The 20,888-nt window shown below is 48.4% G+C and overlaps 2 protein-coding genes across 10 annotated transcripts in view; one reads left to right on the top strand and one right to left on the bottom strand.

Moving 5' to 3' along the window:
• The window catches only part of Arvcf (ARVCF delta catenin family member), a 56,725-nt gene extending 42,619 nt beyond the window's left edge, over positions 1-14,106 (bottom strand). For all 5 annotated transcript variants that reach the window (XM_051191023.1, XM_051191022.1, XM_051191026.1 and 2 more), the window contains exons 1-2: positions 13,973-14,106; positions 9,107-9,158 (exon numbers count right to left, since the gene is read on the bottom strand). The gene's annotated coding sequence lies outside the window, so the exon portion shown is untranslated. The remainder of the gene's footprint in view (positions 1-9,106; positions 9,159-13,972) is intronic.
• A 530-nt stretch (positions 14,107-14,636) lies between these two features.
• The window catches only part of Tango2 (transport and golgi organization 2 homolog), a 42,971-nt gene continuing 36,719 nt past the window's right edge, over positions 14,637-20,888 (top strand). Inside the window, exon 1 of one of the 5 annotated variants that reach the window (XM_051191035.1) lies at positions 14,637-14,760. The gene's annotated coding sequence lies outside the window, so the exon portion shown is untranslated. Of the gene's footprint in view, positions 14,761-18,072; positions 18,133-18,205; positions 18,230-20,888 lie in introns of those variants that run through there. The other 4 variants (XM_051191036.1, XM_051191032.1, XM_051191033.1 and 1 more) reach the window with 4 other exon arrangements.

The following is a 20,888-nucleotide window of genomic DNA, read 5'->3' on the forward strand; positions in this document are numbered from 1 at the left end:
TACATGAACCCTATCTCAAAAATCAACAACAAAGCCAACCAATAAACAGTGGATGGAAAGATGGCTGGGTAGTTTCACTTTTAATCCTAGCACTCTGAAGACAGAGGAAATTGGATCTCTGGGAGTTCAAGGCCAGAATAGTTTACATAGTTGAGTTCCAGGCGAGCCAGGGCTACAAACTGAGACCCTATCTCAGAAAGAAAATAATGATGATGATGATGTTTGGTGTTGGAGAGATGGCTTAGTGGTTAAGAACACTAGCTGCTCTTCCAGAGGACCAGAATTCAGTTCCCAGCAACCACATGGCAGCTCCCATCCTTCTATAACTCTAGTCTCAGGGGATCTACCACCCTCTTCTGGTCTCTGCAAGCACCAGACATGTGCAGGGGCACAGATATACATGCAGGCAAAACATTCATACACATAAAATAAAGTGAATCTTAAAAAAATTTAAAGTAAAATCTTTTTAAAAACCAAACAAAAAGCCCAAGAAACAAGTATAAAATCTGTTTGTCAAAAAACAGGCCAAATCATATATGTGGTATTTGGATAATACATAGAACATAACTAACTAAAATTCATAAGCAGAAACTTCAAAACAAATAATCAAATTTTTAAAAATTAGCAAAAGAGTTGGATATGTAAATGTGTAAATACATCTTCAAAGAAAATACTCATAATCAACAAACATATAAGCAATACAGAGACAAATAAAAAAACACAATGTGCTATCAGTTTACACCCCTAAGGGCAGCTACTTCCAAAAAGGTACAGGAAATAAAAATTATTTTAATTGAAAAAAAAAAGTATTGTCAAGAAATGAACACATTAGATCCCCATGCACTGTTAGTGCTGCAGCCACTGTGGGTATAAAATTTCCAATAAAAAAGCCTTAAAAAATAATCATAGTCTCCAGCAATTCTAAAATGTCTAGGGGTGTGTGTTAGTGTGAATGGCCCACATGGGCTGGGCTCACATATGCAAGTGCTTGGTCTGCAGCTGGTAGTATTGCTTCATGAGAAGTCATATGGCCTTGTTGAGGGAAGTACCTCACTGGGGGGGTGAGCTTTGGGGCTTCACAGCCTCACACCACTTCCAGTTGACACTCTGCTTCCTTTATGTGAATGGAGATGTGATTCTCAGCTTCCTGTTCCTGCTGCCATGCCTCCTGGCCATCATTAGACACTCCCTCTAGAAGCCCAAGCCCAAATAAGCCCTTCTTCCTTCTAAGTTACAGTCATGGTGTCTCATCACACTGAGGAGAGTAACCAATTTACACAGAATTAAAAGCAGCTTTTAATCTGGACACTCGCTCAATTTACAGAATATTATTTGTTACTGCCAAATACACACTGGTGGAGGAATAAACGCTATGTACCACGTGATATCATTTGACCTTATAAAGGAAAGAAGGCAGGCAGGCATGAACAGTGATTGCAATCTCAGCTTTCAGAAGGGTTGGGCATATGTGCCACAGATCTAGAACCTGTCTATAGCCATATGTGCCATGGATCTAGAACCTGTCTACAAAATAAAACAAGCAGAAGGAAACTCTCACTCATAGGAATTGCATTCCTTTTTCTGAGAAGAATCTTACTCTGTAGCCCAGGCTGGCCTGGGACTTGGAGCAACCTCTTGCCTCAGCCTCCTGAATTCTGGGATTACAAGTCTGAACCACCACGCCTGCCTACACATGGATTTTTAAATTATTATTATTTTATTCTTAACATGTATGTTGTTTGTGGGTATGTGCACATTTGAGTGCAGGTATTTACAAAATCCAGGAAAGGCATCAGATCCTCTAGAGATGGAGTTAAATGTAGTTGTAAGCCACCAAACATGGGCACTGGGAACTGAACTCAGGTCCTCTGCAACAGTACATGCTCTCAATATCTGAGCCATCTCTCCAGCTCTACAGATAAATCCCGAAGACAGCATGCTAACAGAACTAAGAGGTACAAAAGACAAATCCTAAACAATTCCACTCCTATGGCCAACTAGGGCAGTGAAGAGAGTAGAAGAAAGGGCTTGAGGATAGGAGGGAGGAAGTAGGACATCATTGCTGGGAGCTCCAGTTCTGCAAAAAGAAGTTTGGAGATGACCGCAGAACAATGTAAATATATTTAATACTGTTGAAATGTATACTTGAAGGTTAAGTGTATTTTCCCATAATTTAATGTTAGAAATCACCAAACTGAGCTTAGGAGATGACTCAGTGGATAAAGTGCTTGCTGTGCACACACAAGGACCTGAACTCACTCAATCATGAAACCGAGGTGAAGCCAGGCAGTCATGTGGGTTTGTAATCTCAGAGCTCCTACAGGGAGAGAGGAGACAGAAACAGATGAATCCTCAGACACTCACAGTTCAGCAGCCCTGGAGTACACAGCCCACTCACTGCTCAAGGAGTCAAACTGGGGGAGACCATACTGGCCTTTGCTGGATTATAAAGCAGAGATGAGCTGCAGCCCAATGCAAGAGCTCAGATGTGTCTTCCAGGTCACACAGCAGCACAGCTCCCTAGCCTGGGTGTGCCCCAGGAGTGACGGTGAAGCAGACTGCAGTGGGGTCAGACACATGCACATTTTAGCTATTTAGGAGGGCCAGGGCTGAATTATGGGCTGCAGAGCAGAGAAGGGTGCAGATGAGAGAAGTTGATGTAGTGTACTGGTGGTGGAGGGGAGCTTTTATGATGAAGATAATGGGAATCTTATGGTGGGGTAAGGGATGAGAGGCAAATATTTGCTAAAGCAGTGGTGAGCCAAGCTCAGTACAGGAGCTTCCCAGGCCTGAGAGCAGCCCATAGCAGCTACAGGTAACGATGGAGACACTCTGAGAGCATGGATGGTTCTGGGGGATAACATCATGGGAATGGGAGGGCTCTGAGAGAACAGAACTGGACTTGTGAGGTCAAAGGTCATAGGGCCCTTCAATAGCTGGCCCTATGACCAAGTATACATACATATGCATGCTGTTCTGCTAGGAGCTCAAGGTCAGGTCCAAGTTGTTCTAATACAGAAAAGTGGCTCTGGGTGCACAAGGCATTTTCTATAGAAGCTCTGAGTTGACAGAAATGCATAAACTGTTTACACCACAGGAAAAAGGGAGTTTCCAAGCATCCAGGGAAAGTGCAAGGCTGCAGGGAGAGGAGCCAAACCCTCTGGAGGTGGGTGATAGAAGAGGCCAATGAAAAGGACTTGGAAGAGTAGATCAGAATCCACAGCAATTGTAGGGTGAATGGAAGAGCAGAGTTCTAGTTCCTACCCTCAGCTCAGCAACAAAATATGTGAAAACTCACAAGGTGGAAGACAGCAGTTCTAGTCCATGGGAACTTACGAGACAGAGGACAGCGGTGCTAGCCGTGGAAGGAGAAGCATGTTTTCTTTCCTACATTTTGTATAAAGAAGCAGGTACTGACCTATTTTTAAAATTAAGGGCACAAAGGGAGATGCTGGCATCTCATCGGCCTTTGTTGTCTCATGGCCTAGAGGCCATGCTCTGCCAGGTTTGGGAGGAAAATCCCATTTGTGTCATCATGAGCTTGTAGCTTTGACTCCAGGCCTGGTGTAGGCGGCAATCCCCCAAATAGTAGGCCTTGCTGGGATTTACCTGTGCTATCCCAGACTCCTCATGGTCTAGATATCATTTTGCCCATCTGTATATGTGCAGCCCCTCTACACATGGCAATCTACAACCTGACCATCTAGAATGGGCCCTGGAGGTATCCAGCACCTCCCTCTGGGGCACAAGGCAAAGGCCCCAAGGAAGACTCGGCTGGAGCCACCCTGCAGCCTCATTATCTGGCAGAGCTTACTTAGCAAGGGAGGTTGGGAGCATGTGCCACCTAAGAACTTCAGTGACGAGAACATCCTAAAATGTTGAATTTGACACATTAGCAAAGAAACTCAGCAGGCCACTCACAAACATGCAGAGGTGCCACAGAACATGCAACCCTGCCCACATTATTCTTCCTCTGTGCCCCGACACATGCAGCCTCCTCTAGAGCAATGCTGGCTACAAAAACCCAGAACTGGGACTCCTGGGGGAAGTCTTTCTGGGGCAGTTACTACTGAGATAGTAACTCTTAGATTCCCCAGCTGAGGGTCAGGCTGGACCAGGGATGAACATCTAAGGCCCTCTCACCCATCTGTGTGAGGCTTTATGGGCAGATTATCCAAAGAGAGTACCAGTAGGCAGGGCTGCAGCTGGAGTGAACACACCACTGAAGCAGGAAACACTGAGACTGGGCCTAGATAAACACAGGGTAGGGAGAGGTACCCCAACAGCTATCCCAAGGCAACTGGCAAGGCTACTCAGCTGAGACACCTGCCCAAGAACAGCAGAACCTTAGTCTGTAGCCTAGCACTGCCAACCTGGACAGACTGGATGGAAGCACATGCCATGCCACTGTAAGGCACTCTGAGCAGGGGACGGTGACAGTTTCTAGTTTCATGTCTTTTGCTGTGATAAAATATCCCGAGCAAAAGCAATGTAGGTCTGGCTTGGTGTCACACACCTTTAATCCCAGTAAGGATTTCTGGGAGGCAGAGTCTGCCTGGTCTGCATACAGGTCAACCTACACAGTGAGATCCTGTCTTATGAACACACAAAGTGAGCAATGTGGGGAAGAAAGGGTTGCTTTTAGCTCACAATTCCAGATGACAGTCCATTAGTGCAGGGAGGTTAAAGCAGCAGGACTTGACAAGCTAGTCTGAGCACATCCACAGCTGAGAGCAGAGAGAAATAAATGTGTGACCCCTTGCTGGCTTCATCAGCTTGATCTCTCTACTCAGACAGTTCAGGACACCCTGCCACCAAAAGGGTGCCACCCACAGTGAACCGGACCTTCCCATATCAGTTAAGACAACCTGCCCAAGGACATCCCACAGGCCAGCTAATGATGTAGACAATGCCTCACTGACAGTATCTTCCCAGGTGTTAAGTCAACAAAGCAGTGGTTCTCAACCTTCTAACCTGTGGCCCTTTAGTACACTTCCTCATGTTGATGTGGTGACCCCAACCATAAAATTATTTTGTTGCTACTTCATAACTGTAATTTTGCTACTGTTATGAATCATAATGTAAATATCTGGTATGCAGGGTATTTGATATGATTCCCAAAGGTGTTGAGACCCACAGGTTGAGAACTGCTGAAAGCCAACTGTCATCTTTGTGTATGTAAGGGTTATCTAGAGTAACAGAACTTACAAAATGAATCAATTTCCTCCCTTTCTATATACATATATAGATATAGATATAGATATTTATTATATATGGGGATACACACCTTTGCACGCATGCAGGCACGTGTATGCACACACACACACACACACCCCAAATACATATATGGGATTTATTAGAATGGCTTACAGACGATGGAGTTCAGCTAATCCAACAATGGCTGACTATGAACAGAAGATCCAAGAATCTGTAAATGTTCAGTCCATGAGACTGGATGTCTCAGATGATCTTCAGTGTATGCTGGAATCCAAAGAAGTAGGTTCTAATGCAAGTGAAGGAGTGGACTTGCTCGAGAAGGCAAAATAGAGCACTTCTCTCTTCCATGTCACACAGAGCTCAGCAGAAGGTGTGGCCCTGATGGCCCACCTCTAAAGATCTGGTAAAAATTTGTCTTCCCACCTCAAAGATCCAGATTAGAAGTAGTTCTTCCCAGATTTCATGAGTGGACTGAGGGCAGGTGGGGATGAGAACATGAGCAATCAGGCTGGGGGGATATGGAGGGAGAGAATGCTGGGGGAATTCTGGGGAGCCACTTTGGGGTTGAGCAGAAGCCTGGCACAGGGAAATCTCCCAGGAATCTATGGGGGAGGACCCCAGGTTAGACTCCTAGCAATAGGAGATAAGTCTGTACTGGCCATCTCCTGTGACCAGTTGTCATCAAAGAGGTGTCAGCCAACAGCTGATGGAGGCAGAAGCAGAGACCCACACCCAAACACTAGGCAGAGTCTGGCAATCCTGCAGAGGAGGAGAAGCCAGATAAGTCGAGATACCACTGGAAGGCTCACAATGTCAACTAAACCTGGGATCAAAAGGGGCTCGAAGAGGCTACATGGGACTGACCTAGGTCCTTTGCATATATGTGACATTTGTGTGGCTTGGTCTTCTTGTGGGGTTCCTAAAAGTGGGAACAGGGGCTGTCTCAGACTCTTTTACAGGCCTTTGGGGTCCTACTCCTCATACTAGGTCACCTTGCTCAGCCTAATACAGGGGGAAGTGCTTATGCTTAGTCTTGCTGCAATTTGATATGCCATGTTTTACTGATACTGCCCTTTCCTGAATGGAGACAGAAGAGGAGATAGGGGGAGAGGGACTGGGGCGGGGAGGAAGTGGGAGGAGCTATGGCTGGGATGTAAAATAAATAGATGAATTTTTTAAAAAGATCCACTGAAACTAACTTTAAAAAAAAAAAAAAAAGTGGATCTTTCCACTTCAAATGAGCACACTCACCCCTAGGGCTGGGATTCAAACTGGAACTATTTGAGGGCCCAGCCTGGAAGTGCCTCTAACCTTAGATTACCAGGATTCCAGAGCCCCATCACCCCTGAGGATGGCGACAGTGATCACCTAAGGCAGAACAAAGCTGTTTTTGCAAGGGACCTCCACCACCTGAAGATCCACACAAGCTTTTCACACCTCACTGCAGGGTTGTTCAGACCCTGAAGCTCTAGCAAGATCACTAGTCAACACCAGCACATGTCACTTTAGGGCCAGGCACCTGTAAGGAGAACCAGGGTACTTCAGAAGCTTTGGAATAGGCCCCACCACAACAGGGGCCAGGTCCTGTGTTCAGTCAACAGTCTCCAAGTATACCACAAGTCTCACCGCTTGCTCAAGTGGCACCAGCTCCAGGGTTTCCACACAGACACCAGGGAAGGGAGCACACAGAAGACCAGTAGGCATTTATAAAAATATATATGCAAGTCAGTACACACCTTTAATTCCAGCACTCAGGAGGCAGAGACAGGTGGGTCTCTATGAATTTGAGACCAGTCTGGTATACATAGCAAGTTCTAGAACAGCTAAGGCTACACATCGAGACCCTGTCTCAAAAAACAAAAACAATAAATATGTGTGCACACACATGCACACCTATGTGAACAGAGAGGCTAGAGGACATTAAGAGCCTGCTCTATTGCTCTCCACCTTATCTCTTGATAGGCTGCTCTCTACCTGGAGCTAGCCGGGAGACTAGCAATAAATATACAGTGATGCTTGTCTCTGTCCTCCACAGTACTGGGATTAAAGAGTCAAGCATGTAAATATCAGCTTGTTATAACCATATTGAGGATTTGAACTCAGGCAGGTCCTCAGGCTTGAGCAGCAAAATACTCCTGTTGAGCCATCTTCCCACACCCAATTCTTGGTCTTTCCATGACAGCAATGAACACTGGCTAGGGACTGAATGTATCACCAGTGACAGCAAATCTGAGAACTTTATGACACAGCAATATCCCTCCACACACAACACACCTTTTTTGGGTGAACACAACCTTCCACTACTACAAATTAGGCAACTGAGTTTCGTGAACTGAGGAAAGTAGCAGGGGTCAGCACCTCCCGAGTACAGGGAGGAGTCTCACCCTGGGAAACGGCCTTTCTGATCATGTCTCCTCTGCCAGAGGAGCACAACTTTCCCTTTTACTGACAGAAGACACTAGGAAAGAAATAGTTCAGATGCAGTGGGAAAAACAAAGTAAAAGCTTCACTTTGCATTTATGTCAAAATAAATTGGAGATGGATTAGATCTTGAGTGTAAAAGCCTAACGCAGTAGCATCTAGTAGAAGAAAGAGACACTACCTAGCCAGGCCAGGGAAGACAATGGAAAACATTCGATGTTTTGCTATGAGTATGAAAAATTTTGAACATCAAAAACTGCCACAAACAAAAACCTAAAAGTTGAGAAAAATGTGCAGGAAGCTGAGAGGTGAACAGAGAATGGGTAACATTAACACTAAAGACTGAACTCAGGGCTGGAAAAGCTATGAGCACCTCAGGAGAGCCCTGGCGTGGAATCTACCAGGTTGGTGCAGATTTCTGAGAAGGGCAGAAGCTGGTTTAGTTGTGTGAAGGTTAAATTATTACCCAGGCCTTGCATCGAGTATCTTTCAGCTCTTCCTCCTGGGGAGCTCCTAGTATTACTCCCATCTCACAACCCCACATTTGCAATTGTCCTTGTTCATCTCCTCAGAGAGCTGAGAACTCCTCAAATGCATTGCCAATGCTTGGCATGGTGCTTAGTGAGTGTATGCTAAGTGACTAAAGGGAGCATGGGGGACACACAGCCCATTCTACCTTAGCTCCAAGTGTCCCTCCATTGCGTGAGAAGTAAGATTTTGGGACACAATATAGGTTGATTGATGTTTATTCGGTGAGAAATCACTTTCAGGTGTCTCTTCTACTCAGAGTACCAGGGAACACAGGAACAACCTTGCCACACACCTGCCACACTTCCTGGGCATCACATGGGATCAAATGTCTGTGCCACTGTAGCTGGCAACTATAATTCAGGTGAATCCAAACCAGAAAAGCACCCCAGCTAAGTCAGTCTACACAGCAAGGTTATGATAGAGCAGAATTCTTCTACCTGCCTTGTTACCCTGTAGGGCAGAGTGGTGAGGCTGTAGAGAACAGCAGGTACACAAAACTGCAAGATTCATTCACCTTGCAGATGAAGTTAACAGTGCCAGGCTTTGGGGCTTATCAGCAGTGGCCAGCTTCATTCTCCCCTGGGCAGTCAGAAACACCTCTGAGCTGAGCTCTAGGCCAGTGAGGCTATGTGACACCAGATACCACCATGGCTGGTATCCAACCCCAGATGGACAGAGATCAGACCCAGCTAATGTCCTCATTGACAATGCTTAGCATCCTGGTAGGTCAATCCCACTGTGCGCTCATCCTCAAGACAGACATCAATCTGGTGGCTGCTATGTACACTTGAGCCACTGGGAAATCCAAGCTGGCATGGCAGGCCCCAATAGCTAAGCAAACAAGAGTACACATTACCTGGGCCAGATCATTCCCCAACTGACCACATCCACCAACCCCACCAAGACACTGCTATCCCAAGCAACACAGGCCACTTACCTATTTCAGGGGAGCTCAGCATGTCCTAACACCCATCCTGTGGACTCTGTTCCTGTAGAGAAACCAGAGGACACTATGTGAAGTCACCCTGGAGTCAGTCCCTTCTGGATGCAGGCACACTAGACTCTCCCCCAAGCAGGTCACTTGGCATGTCTGATTCTAAGGTTGCCCTATGGTACTCCTGACTCAAGCACACACTGCATGCACTTTCCTGTTTGCTTCAGGTCAACTTCCCTTCTAATGAGGCTGAGGTCACAGAAGTGGACTGATGGTGGACTCTTTCTCCTCCAAGAAGGCTGCATCTGGTATATTCTCAAAATCAGTTCAAGGAGAACCTCTCTTACTAAGGCCTTGTTGTTCCATGTAGGGTTGTGTCCAACCCCCTTCAGCCCATACCTACCTGTGGGATGACATCCACCTCTCCTCAAAGCCAGTTCCAACCCTTAGGCAGCTTGCCAGTTCCTAAGACACTGGTGACGGGCACATTGTAGCACCTGGCCCTGGAGCATGGAGTGCTCACAGTGTATCGGTTGGGGTGTGGCATGAGGTGGTACTGGTGCTTTCTCTGCACACAATGGCACCGTGGAACTACCACTTCCAGTCTTGGCAGACAGCCTAGGAACACATTCCCTCCTGGTATACCTGAGCTTAGGGACACTGCCAGAGTGTTTATGTCACAAAAAAGAAAACCTATATGGCATAGACAGTCAGGGAGGGTTGAGCAGAGGAGTCATCTCTGGGGTACTACAATATAAGTAGGGAACTCTTCCCTCTCTGGTCTGTTTCCAGATTGTTCTGTGCCTCTGCCCAATCTTCCTCCATGGACTCCATCTACTTGATCTCAGAGGTCTCTCTGTTTCACAACAGCCTATCAAACGTCTGGGAAAGAATTCCATCCAACCTAGTGTGAAGTGGGTGACAGGGAGGACTTGCTTGCTGCCCTAGCAGTCCCTGAGGCCCTCTGGTGGCCATATTCAGGCCAGGCTGTGTTGTTAGAGGCTGCCAGGCCGTTCAGCAAGAGAAGCTTCAAGTAGGAAGTAGAGAGCTAGTTAAATATTAGAGTGGAATCATGGAATGTGTGGGTGAGGGTCAGCACACAGTAGCAAAGGCAAGGGGGAGCCCAGCACATGCTGAGGCAGGAGGACCTGCTGATATTGAAGGAGCTGTGGATAGAGTCCACTAACTCTTCCCCCAAGCAGAGGTAAAGCCTCTGGCTGGGTGACAAGTCCTTGCTCCAAATATGACCTTTCTGGGACAACTTTGCTTTTTTTTTTTTTTTTTTTTTTTTTTTTTGAGACAGGGTTTGTCTGTGTAGCTTTGGAGGTTGTCCTGGAACTCGCTCTGTAGACCAGGCTGGCCTTGAACTTGCAGAGATTCGCCTGCCTCTACCTCCCGAGTGCTGGGATTAAAGGCGTGCGCCACCAACGCCCAGCTGACAATTTTGCTTTTAACTTAAATGTAGACCTAGATATTGTCGCACAGAGACCCATGTGACTGTTATCAGTCCTGATCTTCAAAAGTCTCTCCCTAGGACTTGCCACACCACCACAAGCCTTGGCCACATAAATGGCCAGCCAACATCTGATTCCCACTGACTGTCTTGGGTAGGCATTACCTATTTTACAATTGTGAAAACCAGGTCCAGGCCAGGTAGGACTGAACTCACATCTTCCTGTTCCCTGGGCTTCTCATACCCCCTCAACCAGTGGGGAATAGCATGACTACCAGAAAGTGACTCCTGCCATATGGGACTCCAAGAAAAATGGTAGGGGAAGGGTAGAGAGGCAGAACAAGAGTCAGAGTGGCTACAGGAGGCAGGGTGGTAGTGGCCAACAGAGGGACAGGTCTTTTTCTAGGAGTACTCTCATCACAGGGCATGGTACAAGAGGTTAGGGCAGGATGGAGTGACTATGGCCAGCCAGCCTGCTAGAAGCCCTGAATCAGGAGACACACAGGAAGCGGCAGATACTGGACAGGGCAGTGAAACAAAGTCAGACCTAGTGAAGGGACTCGTAGCAGGGGATTCCCATCGTGAACGCCTTTGAACAACCTGCTGAACTGGCCTACAGGTCTGAGGTAACCCATTTGGCCAAGGACCACTGGGTACTTTGCCATGTTCCATTTCTCCAATGAGAATGGGCTGAGCCTACCCCTGTCATAACCTGCTCCCAGGCACACACATTGGGCTTCTTCACCGAAGCATCTAAATCTCTAGAGTCACCTGCCTATACCCACAGACCTACTCAGACTCTGGGGAAGGTCTGCAGTTGTGTTACAGTGCCACTGACCCAAACACAGGACTTTAGACTGGGATACAAGCCTGGATCAAGCTTAAAAGCCAGACCAGCAAGCTGTAGACTGGCAAAGGCTGACTATGTGGAGAGTCCCCACAGGTACAAGCTGAGTCCACCAAAGGGACAGGCCAGACTAAGTAAGCATGATTAGCAGGTGACTTAGGGTCACATACACCCAGTGTGGATCAGGATGGCCTGCCTAAGAGCTTGATTGTGATATAGCCTCAGCAGGATGCAGCCTTGCATGGGTCTCTTTGGGCTCTTCGAGTAAAGGTAGGATTGAAAATGCAAGAGAAAACAGGCAGTGGTGGTGCATACCTTTAATCCTAGCACTTGAGAGGCAAAGACAGGAGGATCTCTGTGAGTTCAAGGCCAGCCTACAGAGCTAGGTCCAGGACAGGCTCCAAAAGCTACAGAGAAACCATCTCAAAAGCAAAGCAAAGTAAAACAAACAAAAAGGCAAGAGAACATGCCCTTCCAGCAGTCAGTGTGGGCACAGAGAGACCGTCAACCACAAGGCAGAGACAGTTCATATTTCTCAGTGACTGGTACCTACCACAGCAAAACCACCCTTCCAGTCCTATCACATGAACACACCAACTGCTGCCATGGACATTGATGCACAGCCCATAACTGAACTTTACTGCAAAACCATTTCCATCCACCATTGTCCTTCTGGGCCTACCACCATGTAGTCCTTAAGTGGCACTCAGAGGGCAAGAAGCACTCCAGGATGCCAAGAAGCTTTGTCCCAGGATCTCTGACTCCTCCCCAGCACAAAAAGAAGCAAGGTTCTAGCTTTCCAGCTAAGTATCAGGGAAGAGCTCCAGGCTAATCTGGGGATAAAAGGAAGTAATTTTGAACCCCTGAGTGGCACAAACAAGGACAAGTTACAGCCTTATTCTTATGGAGGCTACGAAAAAGGGTGAGTGTGTGGGGGTGGGGGGAGAAGATAAGAATGTAAGGAGCCAAAGAGCACAGATTAAGGGTGGGAGGGATACAGCAGCTGGGACATAGTGAGACTAAGGGCTGGGTCCAATTCATGCAAGAGAACCTTGATCACCAGTATATGTACAGAAAAGTCATGAGGATGGCACAGCTAGAAGGCACTGGCTTGGCTTTGCTCAGAAGTACCTCTGTCATTAGAGCCAAATACTTCATGCTCCCTTATGTGATGGGCCCTAAAGAACCCCAAATGAAGGTTTGGTGTAAACAGCAAGAAGCAGGTACCTCAGATGACACAAAGCTGTAGGTTGTGGCCTTTCCAGATATCTGAACCACCTGCTTTTGAAGCAGACATAGCCTCAGAACACATGGTCTCCAACAGTCCTGGTATCTATCACCATCCAGACTCACAGATACTGAGATCCTCCCCAGGGCAGATAGCACTTGCTTTAGATGAACCAGATAGATACAGCCTGGATCCTAGAGCAGAGGAGAGGTAGAGGGGCTGGGGATCATTTGGAGTTGGAGGCTGTCAGTGCACTCTTCCTAAAGACAACCTGGCCATGGCTCCATCCCCTGGTCTTATAAGAGTAGGTGTGTACCATGCATCTCAGAATGTTGGCCCATATTAAGAGTCTAGACTAACAGCAGTATAACCAAGAAGTTCGTCAGCGAGGGAGGACCCAGAATCGATAGTATAGCAGAAACCAAGGGCCTCAAACCAGACCGATGACTCTCTGCAATGAACACTTGTAAGTAAAGATATATGGATTAAAAAGATTAAAGTCTAACCTAAAAGTTAACACAAATGAGAGCATTTATTTCTTTTCCCTCATTTCTAAATGTCTGAATCTACAGGGAAGAAGCAAGAATTCCCTAGTACCCTAGATACTCCGATACCTGACACTGAAGCAAATAGTTAAATGGTGCATTATTTAAAAATTAAAAGGGGAAAGCCAGGGTACCCAGAGCAACTTCAGGTTTGCAGATTGTCTAGGGCCGGCGTCCCATGAGGAATATAGGGGTATCTAAGGAGGAGATACAAGCAGACACCAGACAAGGGATTCCCAGCAACGCCTCTGCTCCCATTTATGAGGCCTTATGAGCAGCGCTGTACGGGGACATCCCCTTGGCATCGCCAAGGCCCTTCGCTCACCAACGGCCGTGCCACCCCACCAGAGGAAGTTCCCCAGCCTCGCCGCCTCTGGGTCCCTGTAAAGTTTCCGTAGCTGCCAGGTCCTGGCTTCCAGGTGCTGCGATGGCTCGCGAAGCACAAGGCTGCAGAGGTTGGGTCGTGTTGAGTCCGAAGTCCGGTATCATGAAGCTGGCACCTTGGCCAAATCGGACAGGTCACCGAGGTCATGCACAAAGGAACCCGCCCCCAGCGACCCCAGGTCTCTGGAGACCGGGCGTGGGCGAGGAGATGGCAGGCAGAGGAACTGGCTTCTAAACCGCACCCAGACCTTCAGTCCGAGCCCAGGACCCCGTCCCTACCCTAGTCCGCGTCGCAAGCTATACTATACCCAGCCCGCTTCCCCAGCATACACACCCAAGCCCTAGCGGAGATGCTACCGTCTAGCCCCAGACACCAGGCCCCAACTGGACCCGCCCACCCAGCCAAGCTCACCTGGAGCGCGGCGTGGGTGGCTCCGCAGCGCGGCCTCCGCCCCCAAGACTGGCGTCCCCAGGTTCCCCGGCACATGCGGAGCGGCGTCTCCAGCGCTCTGCATGGACTACGGCCCCCGGGGCCACAACTCGTGCGGGTGCGGGGGGGGGGGATCCCCCTACCCGGAGCGGCCAGCGGACTACCCTCCAGCCCCTCCCGCGGACCGTGCGCAGAGCGGACCTAGTAGGCTACGAGGCCTCCGCCCCGCCCAATCCAACCGCGAATTTTCCCATTGGTAGAGAGACTCGGCCCGCAACCCGCACGGATTGGATGGATGTGCAGAGATTGCAGCTTGCCGTTGGGCTCCCGGTATTGTCAGTCTTAGCGGAAGATCGGCCCCCTAGTGGAGCAGGACGAGTCCCTGACACCTGCGCCGAATGCCACGGTTGCAGTGGAGACAGAAGATTCGGAGCTGCCCCCTCCCGGCCGCCTTCAGAGGACTTTTCCGGATAATAGGCCCCGAGCTCGCTGAGCCAGCGGTCACTCCCAGATTCCAGCAGCGTAGTCTCCATCACCACCCCCAGTTCGCAGGTATCCTTTAGTGCCTGCTATTTGCCGACACCGAGTGTCGACCCCTTTTTATTGACATAGAATGGTGTTTCTCCTATAAGGAGAGTTGGACTGCTGCACCAATTTACAAATGGAAAACTGAGATCGGAGAGGTTCTTGCTTGTTTTAAGAGACCAGGGCGTGAACCCAGTCGTCGGACTTCCAGGGGCTCTCTCATTGCCCCAACGAGGACAGTCAAGGTTAGCAAGGCTGGCAAGGGGTGGAGATGATGGCAGTGATTTCGAGGACAAAACAAGACTCTGATAAAACTAGGGTTTGTTTCTTCTGTCAAACCCTTAGGTACTCCCCATGCTGCGCGAGGCTGCTTTTTTTCTGGGGGAATTGACAGAGTTCTCAGCTTAGGAGAGGGGAAATTATGTGTTTATCTCTCCCCATCCCACCCTGGTGTCAACATTTCCTCTGCACTCCTTTGAGTGAGTATTGGGGAAACATCAAGGAACTTCATCCACTGCCTGGAAAGATTAACACACATTTCCCTGCCAGGTAGAGAACACCAACCCTATCTCTGCAGTGATATAAGGCAGGGGCTGGGAACCACCAAGGATGCTGTAAACAGGGGATGGAAGTGCAGAGATGAATCTGGCCTGTGCTTGCTTATAACCCTTTCATGCCCTGGGTGCATGTGAAAATGAGTAACTTCTGGGCTGTGTGTGTTTCCAAGGCCCCTACATACAGTGCTAATGGAGGTCAGTGTGTGTGTGTGTGTGTGTGTGTGTGTGTGTGTGTGTGTGTGTACCCAGACAGTCATATTTTACCCACCTATCCTGAGTCCAGCATGTTCACCCAATAATGGTTGCTTGCCAAGTACAAAGCAAGTAGTCTGGAGTAAGATCTCACTTCTGGGTCTACCTGGGTCCACATATTCTCTAGCAATAAAAGCTGATTCCAGGAGCTTTTCAAAGTCAAGGCAGTTGCTGCTACTATTTTGTTGGTATTGGCACTTGAAGTGAAAGCCATTTGTCATCCTGGCATTGAGATATTGTTGCATCTCTGGGAAGACAAAAAAACAGGGTCCTCCCAGAAAGCTATGTAGAGCAACACTACAGATGCCATTTTGGCTAAGTTGCTGTGTGGTGGGGTGTTCTCTTTCCTCCACTGGAAGTGGATTTAGTAAGCCCAGCTGTCCTCTGGCATGTCTCCAAAGGCATGGACCCCTAGGCATCCTGGAGCCCTTTTGAAAACCTCAAGTTCTGTACCACTATTCCTGCATACTTACTGATGGTACAAAAGAGGCTGATCATGTCATTTCTCTGATGGAAGAGGGCAAAAGGAAGGCATTCCTCCTAAATTAGCTCAAGCTGGGAATGCCCCCTTCCACAGACCTGTCTACTTTAGAGTCTGGCTATCTGCTGCACAACAAAGACCAGGGTGGGTAGAGATGGTTCAGGTAGGTCTCGGGTTGTTATCTTGCAGTCTGCCTACCAGGCAGGGGTCAAAAATGGAGCAGAAGATCATAGGTGTCAATAGTTTAGTGTTTCTACCCCTTCTCACCCTGTCTAGCCAGCTGCTGGCCAGCTCTATGGCAAGGGAAAGCCACAGGTAGAAGGTGTGTGTCAGGAAGAACTTCCGAAGTAGTCAGCACTTACAGACTGAAAAGTTACAAAAAGTGGTCAGGAGTCAGGTGGTGCTTTGCAGAGGCAAGCGGATCTCTGTGAGTTCAAGGCCAGCCTGGTTTACAGAGTGAGTTCCAGGACAGTTAGAGCTATGTAGTGAGACGCTGAAAAAAAAAAAAAAAAGTGTTGAGGAATGTACAATTGGAGGTGGGACAGCAATGAGCCAGACAAATGGGGGAGACTGTTTAACAAAAATAGGGGCAAGGATGCAAATCAGGTCACAGGTCATCTGTTGCCTGTTCTTGCATCTCTGTTAGTGATGGGAAAGCTTGTCCCACTCCAAGTTTCATGGCTTGGTGCTTTGGAGACAAACTGTTGTGTATCTACTGGCCCATAACCAGGCCATATTAATTTATCCCCAAGACTATATCCTACTTGCCCACCACTATTACTTCTTAGTGCTGTAGACCAAGTGGTCTGGCTGCACAGGGGAGATTTCTAGCACAGAGGGATTGCTAAACTGGAGAATGGAAGTGCTTAGCTCTGTCTGCCACCTGCTGGCCATGAGTCATGGTGTGTGGAGTCCTGTTCTGTTGTTTGAAAATGGTTTCCATTGGCTCTCAGGAGAAATACAGTGAGAGAGAAGGGCATAACAGCCCCCGCCCCCAACTGGGTCTAGTTACAGCCTTGCTTTTGCTTGTCTGAGTTCCAGTTTTCTGCAAAACATCAGCATTGCAGTTTGGGGCTGTGGTACCTAGAGCTTCTGTACATCACTGCCACTTAGCATTTTTAAATGTGTTTATTCTATTTAGTGTATATGCATCACAATGTACATGTGGTGACCAGAGGACAATTTAAAGTTCCAGGGATGGAACTCAGGTTTGACAGTAAACATATATACTCACATGGGCATCTTGCTAGCCCTTTATTTTACTTCAACCGAATAGCTTAACTGCTCTGAGCAATTATGTTTATGTCTATAAAGTGGAGTGATTGAGAACTGGGTGTCAACACTCTGGGTTGATAGTACATTAGCATTGTCCTTATTGTAGTTGTCATCCTTGTCATTTTATTGAGTATTCATCTTGGGGAGGGTCTTTGATGTTCCACCTTAGACCTTAGTGATGTTCAGGCCACTGAAGCCTGATGCTAATGGGCACAGAAAGTCCCAGTGAATGCCTCGATCCTGTTCTGAAGGCCCCAATCATTGCCCAAGCATAGTTCAGTCATGGTCAACTCCTTATCCTTGGGGTCTGGATCTACAGGACAGCCTCCATATCCATTCAAAGACTAGGAAGGCAAGGTGGAGCAAAAGTCCAAGTTCAATGATGTTTTTTGCTGTTGTTGTGTTTGTTTGTTTGTTTTGATACAGGGTTTTTCTGTACTGCTTTGGAGGCTGTCCTGGGACTCGCTCTGTAGACCAGGCTGGTCTGGAAGTCACAGAGATCCTCCTGCCTCTGCCTCTGCCTCCCGAGTGCTAGGATTAAAAGTGTGTGCCACCGACGCCCGGCCTTCGTAGGTGCTTTCTATCGCTAGTACTGCAATAGATAAGGGGTCAGAGACAGAGAGACAGACAGTCTGGACTGAACTGGAGGCGACAAAGGGAAGGGAGCGCTATCCGGGACAGATCTAGAAGTTAAGACCAGAACACAGCCTAGGTACGGCGGTTCTGGCGCCTGAATCCTTCGGAGTTCACGGGCTATCTCAATCTCCCAGACATTCCACGCAAGCTGGGGTTGCTGTGGCAGCATGAAGGAAACAGACGCCCGCACAGCCCCAGCTTTGGCGCAGTTCCAGTCTTGGCGCAGCTGTGGGGGCGAAGCGCCGAGTCTCTGAGCGACGTCACGCACAGCCAACAAAGCCCCGGCTGTAGGTGCGCCGCTCCGCCCTTCGCTGCTGCGCCCAATAGCAAGCGTTCTGGTGATGGGTTGGGCGGGTCCTGGGCTGGCGGCTGTGGTTCGCGGGTGCGGCACCCGGAAGTCGGCGGCTGCGGAGGCGGTGAGTGTGCGGCCGGAGGCTGGGGCTGGCAGGCTGCTCTTCTGGTAGGGCTGACCCACGGTCCGGCGCTGGGCTCCTGGAAGGCTGTCTGGACCAGGTTGGTCAAGGACGAGGCGGCTCGCCCTTTCTCTTCCTGACTTAGTTTCCCCTTTACACGCGTATATTGGAAACTAAACGGCCTGACTCGGGACTCTGGTCAGACAGACCAGACCTTCTCTGACAATTAAAAGCAGCCCACACGGTACTGATTATCCCAGTCAGGACTGGGTGCGGACAGGGAATCACACTGGGTGCAGACAGGAGCACATTTGCTGTGTAAGAGGCTAGATTAGCGGGACAGGGAGCTGCGTGGTTGTTGCAGGGTGGAGGGCTACAGCCTCCAGTGTCACGACTGCTGTGGAGTCTAGTCATGTCGCCCCCTCTCACCCTGAAGCCTGCTGTGAAGCCTAAGGCCTCACAGTATGTCAGAATAGGCAGTAAGTGCTGGGTCATTCCTGTGCCTGGTACGGGCTTTACTGGGTTGGCTGCATTGCATGTAGGCATTGCATGTAGGCTGCATCCAGGCCTGGCCTGGCCCTACTACAGGCTCTTTGGCAGCCCAAGTTTTGCTTGTTTTCCTCTTAGACAGTGGGCAAAGAGGACCCGATGTTGAAACCCCACCCGTCTACCCTTATGGTCTTCCCCGTGCTGCAATCTATCTGCTAGGGCACCTCTTTATAGAGTGAACCTTATGACCTCTTCTACACGTCCCTGATCCTCAGCTGCCCCCCCCCAGAGAAGTGTGTCTTTCTCAACACTGTCTTCTGGTTGGACCTGCTGATTGCTGTTTTGCCACTATTGGACTCACTGTCTTCTGAGGTAGATGTGGCAGCAGCTGTAAAGGACAGCTAGATGACACTGAAAGGCATTCTCTAGAAGTCCATAGTGTTCTAGCTAAGGAGTCAAGTGTTTCCTTGGGTGCTCCAGTCCAGGGTGCTTGGCTTCCCAGCTTGTGCCCCCCCCCAATCATGTGATCTGCTAGAGAGTTGACTAGGTGACTGTTGCTCCTCCTCCAGAACTCTCCTCTGGTACTCTCATCTCTTCAGATTCCCCTACCATGGTCCACAGTCCCACATTTTCATTGTATTTGTGTCTTTATGTCAGTGTTTGAGGGACACAGGTCAAAGAGGCATAGCTCCCTGCTGTCAGCCACCCTCAGCAGTCTGAGGATGTCCTCTAGTTTTAAGGACTCAAACTCTCAGCAGGCTTCCAGGCTAGCCAGTTTATGAAGCTGAGTTGGAGGTTTTATGTTAAAGTTATTTCAATAGAGGTTTAAGCAGGAAGATTAGGAGGAAAGAGGTACTCTAAAAACAAGTCAAACCTAAGCAAGTCATTCAGCAGGGCGGGTATGGTGGCTGCTCCTTTAATCCCAGCACTCTGGAGGCAGAGGCAGGCAAGGCCCACCTGGTCCTCAAAGGGGAGTTCAGGACAGCCAGAGAAAGCAACTCAAAAAACAACCCCCCTAAAAAAAGAAGCAACTCGTTGAGTGTGGTTAAAGTTCTGTCTTGTCTCTCAGATGGTTTCTCTTGGCACCTGAAAAGGTTCAGCCCTTGGGTAAGATACCAGTTTTGTTTGAAGTTCACTCATAGTGTCTGGGTAAAGAGATAAGGCCATACCAAGGTCATATACATTTTGTTTTTATGCCTTAAGCCTGAGTCATTGCTATTGTAACATAAAACACCTGTAAATGAGACTGGACATGGTAGCTCATACCTGGGATACAGAAGTAAACAGAACTCTGTGAGTTTAGTCAGAGCTAGACTGCGATCCTATAAAAATAAAAAAGAAAAAGAAAAAGAAATCTGTATAAGAAAAGAATGTTAACTTCCAGCAGCCCTCACAGCAATTGCTGTGAATTGTGCTGGAGTGTTGGCTTTTCAGCCACTCTGGCTTCTCATATCCTCATCATTTCCCTGTGTTCCCATCCTGCCTCACTTGGACTGCACCTTCAGTCTGATCACCTGCTTGTGATGTGTGGTAACTGCAGTAACCACAGCTCTTCCCTGAATGTAGGTGACTACATATAGAAAGTGCAAGACAGGAAGGCATGGAGGAGTCCTAGAAGCACAACCAAGCTGTATGTGGGGAAGGGGAGCCAGAGACCATCTTTTGGTGATCTGTCAATCAGTTTACAACAGTAGTGATTGTGAGTCTGGCATTTGTTGGTTCAGGCCACAAAAGTTGGTAAAGGGCACCTCTTTTTCTCTCAACTGTTCACTGTTCTTTGAGGCAGCAATAGTCTTGACTAGCCTAGAACTTGCTATGTAGCCCAGGCTGGCTTTGAACTCATGGCTGTCTTATTTCTCAGCCTCTAGGGTGCTGGGAACTGTGTGTGCATGCGTACGGACATCTGTCAGTCTGTCTGTCTGTCTCAGGCTCATGCCACACAGCATGTGAAGGTCTAGTCAGAGGACAGCCCTTATGAGTTGGTTCTGCTTATACTGTGTATTCTAGAGATTGAACTCAGGTCAGCAGGCTTGTGCAGCAAGGGTTTTTACCTGCTGAGCCTTCTCACAAACTCTCTTGCAGGGTTGCCTAGACTGGCATTGGATTTGTTATCACCCTGTTTCTGCCTTCCAAGTGCTAGATTACAAGTGTGTATGTCATACCAAGTTCCCTTTTAAGATTTAAAAAAAAAAAAATGTATACACACTTAAAAGACCAGCATCCACCTCCCAGCAACTGCTCCCTTGGTACACTGCTGATTTGTTGTGCTG

This window comes from Phodopus roborovskii, unplaced genomic scaffold (assembly GCF_943737965.1).
Source record: "Phodopus roborovskii unplaced genomic scaffold, PHOROB, whole genome shotgun sequence".
Lineage (NCBI taxonomy): Eukaryota > Metazoa > Chordata > Mammalia > Rodentia > Cricetidae > Phodopus > Phodopus roborovskii.